The sequence below is a fragment of the Anoplolepis gracilipes genome, chromosome 8, assembly GCF_047496725.1.
Source record: "Anoplolepis gracilipes chromosome 8, ASM4749672v1, whole genome shotgun sequence".
Classification (NCBI taxonomy): Eukaryota; Metazoa; Arthropoda; class Insecta; order Hymenoptera; family Formicidae; genus Anoplolepis; species Anoplolepis gracilipes.
Window position 1 is genome coordinate 4212512 of NC_132977.1, and position 16703 is coordinate 4229214.

General features: G+C 29.8%; 1 protein-coding gene across 1 annotated transcript in view; it reads right to left on the bottom strand.

Moving 5' to 3' along the window:
* Positions 1-9429: 9429 nt before the first annotated feature.
* Positions 9430-16703, bottom strand: part of Mon2 (Mon2 homolog, regulator of endosome-to-Golgi trafficking) — a 40440-nt gene continuing 33166 nt past the window's right edge. Inside the window, exon 16 of the transcript XR_012047200.1 lies at positions 9430-9851. The gene's annotated coding sequence lies outside the window, so the exon portion shown is untranslated. The remainder of the gene's footprint in view (positions 9852-16703) is intronic.

Here is a 16703-nt window from a genome sequence, read left to right on the forward strand (position 1 = left end):
TGTCAAAGCAATCGGGGAGTTAAACGCCCCGACGCCGGGGGTGAGCGTCCTTAATGCCTTTTCGAGCGGATCCACGAAACGCGCGGAGTCAGGCGGCGAACCGCGGAGAATAATTGAGGGAAGCAAGTAGACTCCACGTTCCTCTCAAGTTTTGGAAGATAGAAATAGCGTTGGACAAACTTTCACTAATTTGCATTGCGCTAATATTTGCGCGTATATTTGTAATATTACATTTCTCGTGATTTTTTAATGTAAAGTTTGCATTTTAAATATATTGTTCAGCTTCTTCATTTTTTTATTTAAAAGCTGATATTAAATAATAAAAAGAGATATAACAATACATTTTATCTCGTTAGTTTTTATAAATATTTTAAAAATATATAAAATTATATATACTGTAAAGATATTCCATGTTAAATGTTTAAAAACAATTTCTTTTAGAAGTTCTTTTAATTCATCGAATATTATATTAAATTCTTCCAAATTTTTATTTCCAATGAATTTTTCGATAAGTCTTACAACTTCGGAAGACTCGATAAAGATAAAAGAATAAAAGTAAAAAGAAAAATTAGATCAAGTTATTATCATCCATACCTTTTTTATCCACATTAGAAGGATGCAAAAGTGCAAAGATATTTTTTAGATTAAGCCTGTACTGGCATACAAAATGTATATCGCTAGCGAATAACTAAGGATTAAAAGAGCATCATCAAAGATAGGACGACAAATCGACACGTCCTACAAGACACCTGTATCGAACCCTTTCACGATCAACCCCCTATCCCTCGCCGTTCTCGCAATCGTAAGTCCCGCGGGGGTCGTACAGCCGGTAACGAATTTCGATATCCATCCTCCGACGAGAGAAGGCGAGCATAGGCATGGCGGCATGCGGGGATGGAAGGCAACGTGATAGTATTGACTCGCTTCCGCGGACGTGCGGGGGCGGAGTTTTCGACCTGTCTCCCCCGTGTTCCCCCGCAACCCTGTCCTCCCGCTGCCTCCAGGAAACCGGGGTCGTGCCAGGCTCGATCGGGTCGGTTGGGAAGGGTGAGACTGATTCTCGTCGCACAGGGCTGTCAACCCCCCACCCACGCGACGACAAAACTCCCGCTGAAGGGTGACCCAGCAATGGCGGCGGGACTTGTTGTATTTCGCTTTCGAGGTGAGCTCTCTCCATTCCCTTCTACCTTCTCGATTCTATCCCTGTCCTCCTCCTCCTCCTCCCTCTGCTCCTCCGATCTCACGAACCAAAACGAGATGGTGGCGGACGGGGATGGAGGTGCGAGTGGCGGAAGAAGAGAGCGACGGTGAAGAGGAGAAAGGGTGCATAGCGATCTCCAGAGCTTCAAAGGGATGAAGGGGGAAAGCAAAAAGAGAGAGAAAGAGGGTGGAGGACTATATCGCTCGGAAGCAGCAACCTCCATTTATTTTATTACATTATCATACCAACTAGGCGCTCGATAAGTGGGGCTTTAAAGCGACGGTTCTCAAATCGTTTCGCACGAAACTTCCGCGCGCGACTTTTGCTGACAGCGATGCTCGCTTCGACCTTACTCTGAAATATCGAATATATATACTTTGTTTCTTCATAAATTCAGATTTAATTTCCAATAAAGCATGTAAAATTTCAAACACGTTGAGAGACAGAATTAAAATCTTTTTTTCTCATACATCAATAAAAATAAAAAATATAACTCTCTAAAACATTTATCAATTATTTTAAAGAATTAATTAACAATTATACAGCCTCACATATTTTTTCTCATTATTTGAGAAATTAGATTTACAAATCTCTTCAAAGAGAATATTTCTTTGGTACTGAAAACACAAATACATATAAAATTTACATTACGTATATGTAGTATATGTAGTAATTATAATATAGTATTATTTCATTAGATATTAATATTTTTAATTTTGTTAGTTCAAAGTGTGTGTAACTTAACAATGCTAATATTAATCAAACATTTCAAAAATTTTTCTCCTGTTCTTCAAGCATAATAATATTCCTTGCATATATAAAAAAATATATAATGAGAGAGAGAGAGATTGTAAAAAAATTTTAATAAATTAAATTTATGTAAATAAATGAATTTAGAAGGCAGTAGTTTCTAATAAAATTGCAACACATTTTATTTAGAAAAAAATCTCGTAACTTATTTAGCAACCTTTAACAAAAAATTGATATTAAATAAATAAATAGATATTAAATATTAAATTATAATAATAGAAAAATTGATTCTAAATATATTTAGTACACAGTCTTGCACATCAATATAAATTTTTCAAAATAATTTTATAAAATATAAAAAGCTAAATTATATTTTATATTTTTTTTCTATCGTAACACCGATTCATCCAGTAATCACTATACAGACCTCATTTAAAATTTCTGTCGCAATGCCGATGCAAGCGTCATTTTGCGCTTCAACCGATTAGCCAATTATTAAATTCGAGCCATTGACTCAATTAAATTAGACCAATCTGAAATTTTTACCGCACGCTTTTTCGACGGGGATTGATATGGAAAATTTGCGAACGAGCAACGAGACAAACAAGTGTGTGGCGCGACAATACGCAAATGCATGCAGTCGAAATCGCGGCTTCAATTATATCATAAACGGAAATTGATGTAGCGCATTTTGTTTGAGCATTAAATCGTGCATCGGTCCACGCCAGCCGCTCGTTAAGTAGAATTAAAACCGGAAGCGACACACGTAGAGCACCGTGCAATTTAACGACCATCGATTATCAACGCGAGTTTAAATTGAGCGCGAATACAATTATCCTGGCGGATTTTACAATCTCGTTAGACATATCCTTTTCACTAGGCACGCGGCCGATTTAATTCGCGCAAACATTCGCCGTCGAATAATATCTCTTCTTCGCGCCGATGATTCTCTCGGCAACAATATTTCGGTGATAAATAAATCTCTCAGGCCGAAATTTTTGCTTTGACGAAGGCAAAACTATTATCAAAAGTAACATTTTGTATAAAATATAATTTCTATAAAATAGATTGATATAATCACGTTATTTTATTATAATATTATCATATATTTAAACTCTTTTAATAAGCCAAAAAATTATAAAATATTATAAATTATTTAAAAAAAAAGTATATAAATATTTATTATTTATATCAAATGTGTTTTGTACCTGTTACAAATCAAATAATGTACATGTTTAAAAGAAATGCTGTCTATAAAGATTAAATAAATTAATCGAATCACACAATCTTGCTGTCAGTACTGAAAAATAAATATATTATATATTTCAATAACAAATATTTGATATTTATTAGCAAATAATGTGCTTTAAAAAGACTTGAAAAAGCGTATATTAAAAGAAAATATATTTAATAATTTATATTTATCATTGTATATATGTGTATGTGAAAAATCAATGCAGTCTTTCCTAAAGAAAAGGTAAAGGGAAAAGTAAAGAGGGTCAATCGGGTCGAGAAGGGACGAATCCTCTTTCCGTTTGTGGATATTCGAGATGAAGTGGCCGCCCTCCCGTCCTGGTCGAGAACGAAGACGAACCGTAATCCTGGGGAATACGTGAGACGGAAGTCTGATTTCTTAAACAGAACTCCAGGACTCGCGGGGTTTGGATGAAAAATTCACAGAGATCTTATTAGGGTAGCTACCTTGTAAACCGTTATGGACTGTACAATCGACGAAATATAGACTCGAAAAACGATCTGAAAAATCGTTAACTCTCTATTGGATGTCTCCGAAACAATATAATGTTCGCGAAAAGAAAATTACTCGATAAATATTCAAAATTGTCTCTTTTTACAAAATTATGAATTACATATAAAAATATCGTTTACATGTGCGTAAACTATTTTAAGAAGGTCGTGTTTCTATGATTTTATATTTTATAATTAAATTAAATATAAGAATTTAAAAAATATTCATATTATATTTCTTTCATACATATATATGCATATAATACGTAAAAAATATTGCAGTTTTAAATAGTGTATCAGCAAAAAATTTTTTATTATAACTTGATGCGAAAATTATCATATTATATTAAAAAAAAAAAAAAAGAGAGACAAAGTTTCTGAGAAAAGATTTATCGAGAATGAAGCTGCAGCGGTCAGAAGAGTCGGACTACCTTCATCCCCGCGTCCTCCATTCCTCATCCTCCCTCTTTCCTAAAATCAATAGGTACGTCGCCGCCCGTCACGCTGTGAATTGTGCAACATTATTGTTAAATGATTAAACAATATATATTATAAGCCATGCCGACGCGCAAGTATTAATGTGTACAGTCGTGTGTCACCAACATAATTGTTAACATAAATAATATATTGCAGATCTATAAATTTTCATTATGAAATAAATGTTTCATTGTAAAACTTGATTATTTATCCAGAGAATAAATATATATATATATATATATACTTTTAATATATAATATATATATATATATATGTACTTTTATATATATGTATTATACATCTAACATAGTACAATAAATCTACAAAATATTATATGATTTTTTTATAACAAGGACTTTTTATCAATTTCACTACAACCACAGTTCATTGAAGCTTGAGGATGACAGTTTTCTCAAGGTAACATCCCTTCACCAGTCACGACAATGTAACAATTATCTCTCCAATTATTTTCTTTCCACTCAGACAACGTTTGCTCGTCGCGTGCCGATGGTTTGTCATCCGTAAAGCTGCGCGATTCGTTCAGTGAACCGAGAGCAAAGCCTTTGTCTCTTTCACGAATTAATTTCAAGGACGAGGACCTTCTCTGCGACACAAACCTTGTCTCCGCGAGCCCAATTTATGCTTAAACAAGGAGCATCTTCGCATAACTTAGCGTTGCATGAAACACAACGTCAAAGGGAGGAAATTCCGCTCTTAAAGGGTCTCACGGTCTTACTAAGCTTCAAAGACGAGGAGGAAAAAGAATCAACAAAAAAAAAAAAACCTCCTTAAACTCGTCAGTTGTCTCAGAAATGTATAAATGTCATTTCTTCTTATCAAATATACAAAAAATAATTTGTTGATTATTTAAACTTACTCTATCAATACTTTTTTAATATCTTTTGTTTCGTCACAACTGATTTTCAGAAGAAACTTAATCAATAAGATAAATATTCTGTTACCATAATATTTTATATATATATATATATATTTATATTTGAGCTATTTATATTTTTTCAACATATTTCTGTAAGGTAAAATTAAATAATAAATTATTTACTTATTAATAAACGCTTTAAATAACAAGAAATATAATATTTATTTAATTAACAACGTGCATAGCAAATAATACTGTTTCAAAAATTAGAATAAGACATTTAAATATATACAATTTTCCACACATTGTTAAAGAGAGAGAAAAGGGGAGGGGGAGAGAGAGACAGAGAGAGAGAGAGAGAGAGAGAGAGAGAAAGATACATGTATACGTACACTACAATCGATATTTAGTCGGTAACATGGGAAACCAGTGAGCTTTCTTCGAAAAAAGAACTTTCTACATTACTAGATTTTGAAAAGATAACATATCGAATTTATCTTACTTTAATAAATTATCCATAAAGAGAAAACAATATATTCTATAATAATATATTCAATATTATTATAGGAAAAAACGTAGCATATTTGTAATTATATCAACTAATATTTTTACAAAAAATACACCTGTAAACAATTTTTTATGCCTCTTATAATAAATTGATAGTTTTGGAAATAAGCGAAAAATATTCGTAGTATGCTTAACAAATATACTTTACTTTTTTTCCTCTAATCGACATAACGTGATTTATTAAATCATTATGGTTATTTGCAAAACAATGCTTAAAAGAAATATGTTGTTTTTTTTCTTTATCTCTTTTATTAAATAAATAATGAAAAAGAAAAAACTGATAAAAAAGAAGTTTTTAAATTTTAATGTATGTAAATTTAAAATATGCAAATTTTTTTTTTTTTTTTTTGCTAACACACTATAAGCATTATAGATTTTGAAAAATGTTATATTTTTACGCTATTAATATCTATCAAATGCTCTTTTAAATCCATTTTAAAAATGCAATATATAAAAATAACCGTCTCTAATATTTTTTGCAAAAATAAAAAATATTTTTTATCAATTAAATTAAATTTTATGTGTTATATTTGCTAATGTTATACAAGGAGATGATTTTATCGAGGATTGGTACATCAATCTACGTGCTATCGGCCACTGATTTTTTACTTTAATTTTTACTGTAGAGTTTAAAAATTTTGTATAAAAAACAATATATCAATAATTGATAAATTACCAGATGCAGATCAATTAGCGACAAAAACTAATGATATAACACTATTTTGTCATCAAATGATAATAACGAGAAAATTCGCAGAAATGTAAGTAAAATGCTGTGTAAAAAATTAAACTATAAAAACATTACAAAAAAAAAAAACAGATATGTAAACACCTATATTTAAATTTTAAATGTCATTTCAATATTTGCAAACTTTTTCTATTAATGTTTATATTATTCCAGCAAACTAGAATTCGTATATTATTCTTTCTCTCAATTTTATATTAAACTTATATATAATAAAAAAACTAAAACAAAATTAATTATACTACAAATAATTATCAGCTAAATAGTTTATTTACAATAAATTTTTTTTATTATGCAATTTAATAAATAATAAAAAGTTCTAAAATTATAGAAAACAAATAGTTTTATTGTCAGAGAAACAACAGTTTTTACTATCAAGTTGCACGATGATTTTAAATATCAAAATTATGATCAAGTACAACTTATTTAAAGATTTGCTTAACTCCTTCAACTATAAATATACGTAAATAATCCAATTTCATGTTCAAGAGATTTTTATGTAAAACGTATTCGAGTAAAAGTCGTGAAATTAATACTTGCATTGAAGACAAATATTATAAAAAAATACATTATATACCTTACTTATGTATAACAATTAGTGCTTACATTATTATATATATATTTGTTATTTGTTACTTGGATTTATTCCAGAAAAAATGAACCAAAAGTTAGTAAGTATTATTTTTATGAGTTACTAATTGAAATATCAAAGTAAATTTAAAAATATATAATCCTTCTTGTAAATAAGAAGAAACTTTATTTTATTACATATTTAAGTATAGGTGTAAGTTGACAGATACTTTGATATAATGTGTAAGAATAATTATCAAATATTATATCATAATATTATTATCTATATTATCAAATATTATATAAATATAATGTATAAGAATGATTATCTATATTTTATACATATACTACATTATAAGAATTAAGAGAGATTTTCTCTCTCAAAAAAAAATATATATATTTATTTTATTATAAATAGTAATAAATAGTAATAAAATTGATGTCTCTAAGCTTCGAAGTTAAAATAACAGCAATTAATTAAATTTATATTTGTTCAATATATGTATGTATTCTCGATAGTTATGATTACACGTCACAAACATTGCAAAAATAACTTATAGAGCAGTAATCAATATCAGTTTACGAGCAAGTTTTATCAAAACAGAACATGTTTTATATCAAGAAGCAAGACATTCATTCCAAATTTAATTTCAAGCTAAAATAAAATACCGCCTTCGCATTCCGCCTTCAAAATCGCCGAAATTTCTATTCTTTTATAAAACGAATATTTATACATATTTATGTACACGCATTTCGCAATTTTCTCTCGAAAATCGTGGCGCCCTAAAATTACGGCCAGCCCTGCCTATCGTAAAAGATGTTGTTTCCCCTTCTTCGTGTTCCACCTACGCCACTTCCACTCGCTTTCTCGCACACATACATACAAACACACACACAAAGGTAAACCGCCCCACGAGCCTCACCCCTGGTAACTCACTCCTGCCCTCATATCCCCCCAGGCGGCTGCTGCGGTCCGCTGAATGGCCGAAAGTGGGGGAGCCCCTTTTAGCTGCCCACGCAATCAATAGCAAGGCCTCCCGCTTCTACTGAATGGACTTGGCGCGCCCGCCGCGCTCCTCATCGCACCAACCCCCTCCTCTATATTGATTACTACGCCGAGGGTGGATCGGCGCGAAGGCGCGCGCGGGGTGCCGCTCTATCGACCAGGCCAGCTGTATTACTGTTCATTCATAAATTTTCGGTTTTCACTCATGATGTTGTCGCGGGCTGGTTTCACGAGCCGAGCAGGCTCGACGAAGCGAGTAACGTTATATAAGTGATTTTCAAATATTTAACTATGAATATTAGTCATAGTTTAGCTAGTTCTCCTGTCAAAATATTTTTCTTTTCTAAATATCGGTTCGTCAATTTTATTTAAAAATTAACTAATATTTTTTTTTTGTTTTCTTCTATACAGATCGAATTGGGAAAAAAGCATCAAATCTCAGTTAAACATTATTTAACTTTTAACACAATCTTTTTTTAGAAAAGATAAAAGAAAAAACAATTTATATTAACATTGATTTATGTTTACGGAAAATTAATTAATTATTAGTAATGATTACTTGATAGTAATGCTAATCAATTAATCAGTTAATTAAAGTTTATAACATTATTCAACTAATTATTTTCCTAGTTTTATTTCCGGATAGAGACATGTAGTCAGTAAAATTTCAATGAATTTTAACTAGCATTTCTGAGAATGGTTCTACCATCGTGCTTGTTACAATGATCCGAGATTTAAACGCTCATGTTCCATCGTCGCATTTATAGGGCAGCCGGTAGTCGTTGAAAGAGTACAGTAAAACAAGCGAGTGGAATTGTGGAGTAAATTCGTATATTCTAGATTACAAACTCAAACTTATTTCGATTGATGACTGCTAGTCTTTCTTGTTTTTCCGTAATTTCAATCGGTGTATTTCTTTTCAGCAAGAGACAAGAGGTTTTATTTTTAATTCAATTTCACCGTTCAATCTCATTCACAGAATGTTACTACTAGCACGAGCTTTCCGAGAGTATAAGCCTGTATCTCTAATACTTTCAACGAATCAACCGCCAGCACCTATTCTTGAGAATCCAACGTACTAATTCTTTAATTCAGGTCGGTAAATTACACAACGCAAAACATGGAAATGACTAACATTTAAGCCGCTCTAAATTTATAATCATTTACGAAAAATTTAAAGCACATATTAATACTACTTATATAAATGTATAAGTAATGAGACAAAGAATATACAAATTTAATAATAAAATTCAAGAATAAAAAAGTTTAATATACTAACTGTATATTTTAATATTTTTTTAAGAAATTTCGTTCTCTTTTTCTAAGAGAGTTTAAATCATGTAATGAGAGAAGTTATATAATTTAAGTATGTATAACTAAGAATATATATATAAAATGCAGAATTTAAATAAATAGACATAACTCCTAAATATTACATATATCATATTAATTTTAAACATTTATTTATATAAATTAAAAGCATATCACGGTATATTATATTTCCTACATATATTTCTCGCCTCTTAGACGTTCCTAAATTCATTACTCGTTTCATAAGTTAAAGCTGCATCTAATGTACGCGGTGATAAAATTACTCTCCAGATCCGTGCGACAAATCGTACGTCTACAAGATGTGGTAGAGAGACCATATTATTGTATTAAACCTATTCGCACGAAATTGTTTCTGTCAGTGTGTTGATCCACCATTCGAAGTTATTGACATGATACTGATCCATTAGATTGGATTTCAGTACCTCTAAATATCGCGTAGCAAGTAGACTTCACAAAAGATGATAAAAGATGTTATAGTTTAGTGAAGAGAGATTTATACGATGTCCTAAAGCACGCTAAAGCATAGGGATGAGGCTGTATCCTCGCGAGAAAAGATATTTGAGTTGAGAGAATTTCCCATCTGTCGAAAAAAGAAAACGGGTTAATAAGCATTGTATATTAACGAGTTTATTTGTACGAATAAAAATCGTATAAAATTTCTACGATAAAGAGGGATTTCGTACGTTAAACAAATATATTTATTTTTTTATAATTAAACAATACATGTTTATAAAAGTGAATAACGTGGTCACAACTGAACATACAATTATTATTGTTCCGTTATTATATAATATATATTTTAAATATCCTTTTCTGATTTTCTATTGTTTAAAATTTTATGTGATCTAATTTTCATAGTCTTGTAATCTCTCTGGTTTTAAAAAAATAACGGAACTCTATACATATATATATATATATATATATATATATATATATATATGTGTGTGTGTGTGTGTGGACATGTATGAAATTATTATTATTACTTTAGGTGATATTACGTCACTTTCTTCTACAAAAATATAGCACTATTAGATTGAATAATATCAATGTAATAACGCAGCTCTCGCCACAGCGTGTAGGTCAGAACGTATTTCGTTCTCTACAGACGGGAATCTAATTATGTGACGTATCACTATCATTTAAAAGGACAATTACGAGATTCCTGAGAAAATTGTATTCATATCTCTTCTTGATTCACACGCAAAAAAGTATCGTGGGGGTAGAATTAATAAATTACATTTATTAAAATAATCTGCGACCTATTTTTAATTTATTTCGTGCCATAGTGACACGGATATCTCGGAGGAAAAAAACTGCTCTACCGCCCATAATTATTTCCTAAATAAATATCAGAGGTAGAGAAAGATATTCTGATTAATTTAAAGTATAATAAATACAAAGGCAATAATCACAAGAACGCGAACAGTTTAATCAACAGTTATGTCTTAAAGAATTACAAAGAAATTTATGTGTTTTCGCACAAGAGATTATTATGACATTAAATTTATTAAAGCAGCCAACGTTCTTTCGCTGAACGAGAAGTTAGCTTCGAAGAAATGTAATTTTCGCTTGAGGCTGTCATCTCGAAGGTAAGGAAATAGTTGCACGTTACTCATATAACATTATGTGCCCTCATAGTTTTCCTCTGAAGTAACGTACGTCAAGTATGCCCAACATTACTAACTAAGGTTATTGCGCATTCTTGGAGATACATGTGGCGTTCATTGAGGCAAACTACATCCCTCTATCATCGTTAGAGAGACCGTTAGCGATCATTTGCAATACTGTGTTGCATAGCTTATCGTGGTTGGTGGATTTCCTCCTACGCAATTTTATGTAAATTATAGTAACTAGAATACGCTCATGTATAGCTCTTAAATTGACCTACTATACATATATGGTAAATATGCTTAATTGCTTAATCTATTTGGTGTAAATTGAAATTAAAAACATATACATCTCAAGATAATTTTACAAAAATGAATAAACGACAAGGATATCTGATGAAGAGTTTAAAAAAAAAAATTGCGAGAATAAAAAAAAATAATTCTCATTACAAATAAATAATAATATAATGTAAGATAATAATATATAAACATAATAATACAATAATAAAAATAAAAAATTTAAAAAATATATAAAGAACATTAAAGAAATAATTAAATTATAAATAAAATGTAAGAAGAAATATTTGTATGTGCTTCGGAAATATATTATAATAAATTTTACGATCATTTTTTCTTTTATTTATGGAACCGTTTAAAGCAATAGCACTTTTAAAGCTGCCTTTTTTATTTCCACTCTGCAAAACTCCACGTCGACTAGCGCGCTTCTGTATTGATAAATTGTTCATAGAATAGGAAACCGTAAAAGGATGCAAAACCGAGAATTGCACAATTTTAAGATTCTTTAACTCAATAAAGCGTTGTCTCAATTATGTACTTTTAAAAGAGATTCATTTTCAGAAATTCTATATTCTTTATTATTAATATCTTTGTTTAAATTTTCCATAAAAGCGTAAAGCGTAAAACACTGAGAAAAGTAGTTCTCGAATAAATCACGACAGATATGTGTTTTAATGAAAATATCAAATTTTACATTACATAGAATTGACGTAACACAATGGAAACTTGGCTAAAGATATAATAGAATTACATAGTATAAAATATCAAAATTTAACAGTGATTTCAACGTATTATTATTACAATGTAATTTACGTCATAAGTGACGTTTATATTTCTAAAATATACTGTTCTATAAATATATACATTTAATTTATCGCATTCAGTTGTCATTTTCTCTCAACATTCTTCTGCCATCAAAATATAATATTTGCCAATTGTAAATATACAAAATTTTTTGCAATTCATAAATCGATTTGCACATTGAAATTTGCACATTGCATTATTTAATATGCATAAATATTTGATCTCTGTTAAATTTCATTGAATTTGATGCAACCGATTCATTCAAAATGTAGGTCACATAGATATATAAGTATATGCATTCAGCGTTAATGATAACGAATGTACATAATAATTTTTGGATTTTACATTGCATGTGATTTAAGTTAATATGTAAATTCGACATTCATAAATTTCGATGTGTTCGACTGACTTACTTGACGTAAATAGAGCTGAGGCTTATCTAGGTGTGACAATTAAATTAAATTAATTATTTATTAAAAGTTTTGTCATTTATTTTGCTCTTTTGGCTTAAAAAATCGGTTTAGCATAAAAAAAGAATAAAGATTAAATGGTTATTACATCTCAAACTCAGTGAGATATAATATTTATAAAATGTATGTTTCTAACGAAACCTAAAAATTAAACTCATTACAAAAATTATTATGTTATTATTAATATTTTTTCATATAATAAATAGGCTATCAAGAATGATTCTAAAATTAATATCAAATTGACATTAGCTATAAGAGGGCAGAATTAATATTGAACGGAAGAGAGAGAGATGAAGTATAGTGCGCGCGCATAAACTTCACGAAAACTATGCTTTCTATGTCTGTCCAAGGTGCGCGTACCACGAGCTCTTGAATGGACCATTCTTGCCTTTCTCTCTCTCTCTCGATACCTTCTTGTTGTTTCTACTCCGTCTACCCCCACATTCTCCTACATTTTCTCTCTTTCCATTTGTTTCTCCGACTCTATCCGCAGTACAATATATACAGTGTACTCAAAAGTTAAGCGTAGGCACGCATTTTTAAAAGTAATGAATCAATCCTCCGTCCTCCTTATGTATTTTATTGTAGTAAGTATAGAACGCAAATATGTAATAATATAATATTTCATTAAAGGAATCCTACACAAGAACAAACAAAAATTTTAAATACAGAAGATGTATACATACATATATAAACTTTTATTTAATAAAATATTATTATTTATTTATTATTTAATTATTTATTTAATAAATTAAACAAAAATGATACTTTAAATTACATTTAAATAAAAATAATTGTAGATTGTTAAAAAGCAGAATAGTTAAAAGGCAAATATACTATAATACACAAATATATTAAATTAAATTTAGAAAACATTTTGTCTTGTAAAAATATGTTTAAGAAAACCAATTTTTTTACAGAAATTAAATGCATAAAAAAATAATGTGTTGACATCAATTTTGTATAAAATAAGAATACATTTTCTTCAATACTCTCAATAAATATTTAAACATATCATGTCTTCAATATATCTATACAATATATATATATATATATATACACATGATTCTCAAGCACGTGCACGAAAGAAAATCTCTCTAAGCTCTTTATACCTAGCAAAATACAACATGTGATGAGACGAATACAGAATTGAAGCGACCAATCATGAAACAACAAACACTTTCCACACTTGTATATACTGTAAAAAAACTAGCCAGCTTTCGATCTTCACAAACTGCTGTTATAGAGATGCGCTAGAAATATTTTTTAATATTTAATATATATATATATATATATATATATATATATATATATATAGATTATCTTTAAAAATCAAAATTAAACTTTAGAAAAATTTCTTTTTAAGAATTTGCTGACATTATACACATTAAAATGTTCCAATAATAAAAGTCATTGCTCCGACAATTTTAATACTCCAGAAATTTATGTTTTAATTAAATAACTAGCTCTAAAACATGTTATTCTTAATATTTTTTAACATCACATAATGTCTTTTAATTAATATCAGAAGGTGTGCATAAAATACTTCGTATTTTTCTTCAAAGAATGTTTTATGAACTATAAAGTTTCCGCTTACATGCCACGATCAATCTTGACTATAATTTAACTTATTCCAAGATTTTGCATTTTGATGCGTCGAAGTTAATACAATTTTCTCAAAATAAACGTCTGCATCTTTTATCTACAATGCAATTATCGAAAATCGAAGATCTTAAACAAATTCTTCAGATTAAACTAATCAAATATTCCATTTTGAAATAGGCTAATTGAATAATTAATTTTATTACAATTTTACATACATCATAGTTGATTTTACCATTAAGACATATTAGATATTAAAATACCATTAGATATATTAAATATATTCTAAACTTTTACCTGAAAAAGTGATCATAATAAAATTTGGCAAAAAATCGAATAATGCATATACAAAATAAATATCAGACCACTCTCATTTTTAACAAAAAAGAATTCAGGGAATTTATTTGTAATTTTTCTTAAATGTAAATTTTTACATAGCTAACGAGTTTTTTTTTAACGTTATGTTATTCATGTCTAATAGAACGTAAAATTACCACTCGCTTTACTGCAGTGATATTTATAATTTGAATACTAACAACAAAATTATCGATAAAAAAAAATTAAATAATTAATTTTAATTCGACACTAATTGCCATCTACATTTAATTTGATCATCAGCGATCTATATAATTTCTCGATCCGATCGAACTATATATATATATATATATATATTTCGAGGAGGCTTCCAGGATGGCACAATGTGCGTCACTACAGCGTTGACACCCATTGTTGACACGACATACATACATTGTCCCGTTATAATGGCGTCAGGTGCAAAGCATAAAACCGTATTTTACGAGAGAGATTCGTATTTCGATGCGAGCCTCGTGAGAGAAATTGTCGATGCGAGAAACTTTTCTGATTCATTTGCCGCCCAATCAAAATTACTCACGCGATCGACATTGCAGGATGCCCTTTTCTTCCGATAATGGATGATTAAAATTATTTAATTTAAGCTGGAGAAATTAACAGTTGCTTCATACTAAATAAACAATATCATAAATCATATCAATGTACAATATTCCACAATTTATAGTGTCATGTAAATTATGTTTATATAACATTATACAGCATTAGTAACTAGATTTTACTTAATCAAAATCTATTAATTGTTTCAAAAAAGGATTGATAATTATAAAAAAATTACTTGAAAACTGTTTTAAATGTTAAAGATTTTCAATATATCTCAAAATATTTTTATAACAAACAAAAACTTCTAAGAAAGAAAATTTAAGAATAAAATATTTAGCTAATTATATAAAAAATATAGTATATACATATATAATCAGATTCCGTATTATTTAATTTGGCTTAGTCGGTTGCATGAATAATTCTAGCAGTAAATTCCAATTTCATGTAACGTTGATATCGCAAATTAATATTAAATCGATTGCTACACGATAGACATAAATTTAGCACAGACAACATACGACTCTTTATATTAGCTCATTATATTTGCCTTTTATTATTTTAATAATAGAAGAACCTGATTATAAATAATGATTTCCTATTTTTTTTTTAGACATAATGCCCTTTTCTAAAATGGTTACCAATAGTTCCCAATGATGAATGTAACCTTCGTCTATATATGTAAAATAATTGGTGACATAATCTTGTAATTCACATCGCTCTAATTTTCCTATCCTGACAGCGTATACTTCCATTTCAATATTAATAGATCCGGCATTGTCACATATATCTCATTTTATTCCTCACAATAACTAGCATTGTATAATTCGTTCGTGCTATGTTATTTCTAGACACGTGGGCGTTACACTCGCTGAAGATCATAATCTCGCTTCAAATGTAAGATTGATTAATACAAGGGAAACAATTTTTGAAAAACTTGATCATCAGTTTTTTCTCAATCATTATTCACGTGCTTATTGCTTGAAACTAATGTAAGCTATAATTAAAAACGTTTTATTACATATAATAAATCATATTTTCGTAATGTTAATTAAATGAATAAAATATTATACATTCAGGATAAATATTCAATAACACAAACATGATATTCATTAACAAAAATTAATTATATGAGTGATAGATAAAATTTTTGTTCAGAAAACAACTGGTCGTCTTTACAAGAAAGAATCCTGGCTATCCGGGCGACGCTTTTTCGGGGGCACGCTGTATAGCGTACTTGCAGTCAATATAGCTTAAAGACGCTAAGTTTCAGCTCGCCTGCGCAACAAGTATCCGGGAGTCAAAATCGTTATAGCTCGCTCGCTGCGGCTTTTCGCCCCCGACTGTTTTCGCGGCATTTTAACCCCTTAATCCTGGAACCACAACCGTGAATGAATTTCGCAGCTATCGTCGAGGAAGCTCTACGGCAATTCTTCAATGAACAATATGCCGTTGACGTATTCCAAACGGATTTTTCCACGTATTCAATTTACAATAATATGTATTTTGCATGCTTTTATTTCCGCGCGATCTCTCTCTCTCACCTCTCCCTTTCTAATGACAGATGAATTTGACACACCCGGTTAGTACGATGGCAAGATTAAATAGCCGTCGATTCAATCGCGTCTTTTATTACTTTTTACCCGTCTTTTCAGTCACAGCAAGATTAGGGCGGAAATCTCTTTTCGAAGCGGTAACTAAAATGGAAAAAGTTTCCGAGCATTTTACCGTTTCGAACTTCCG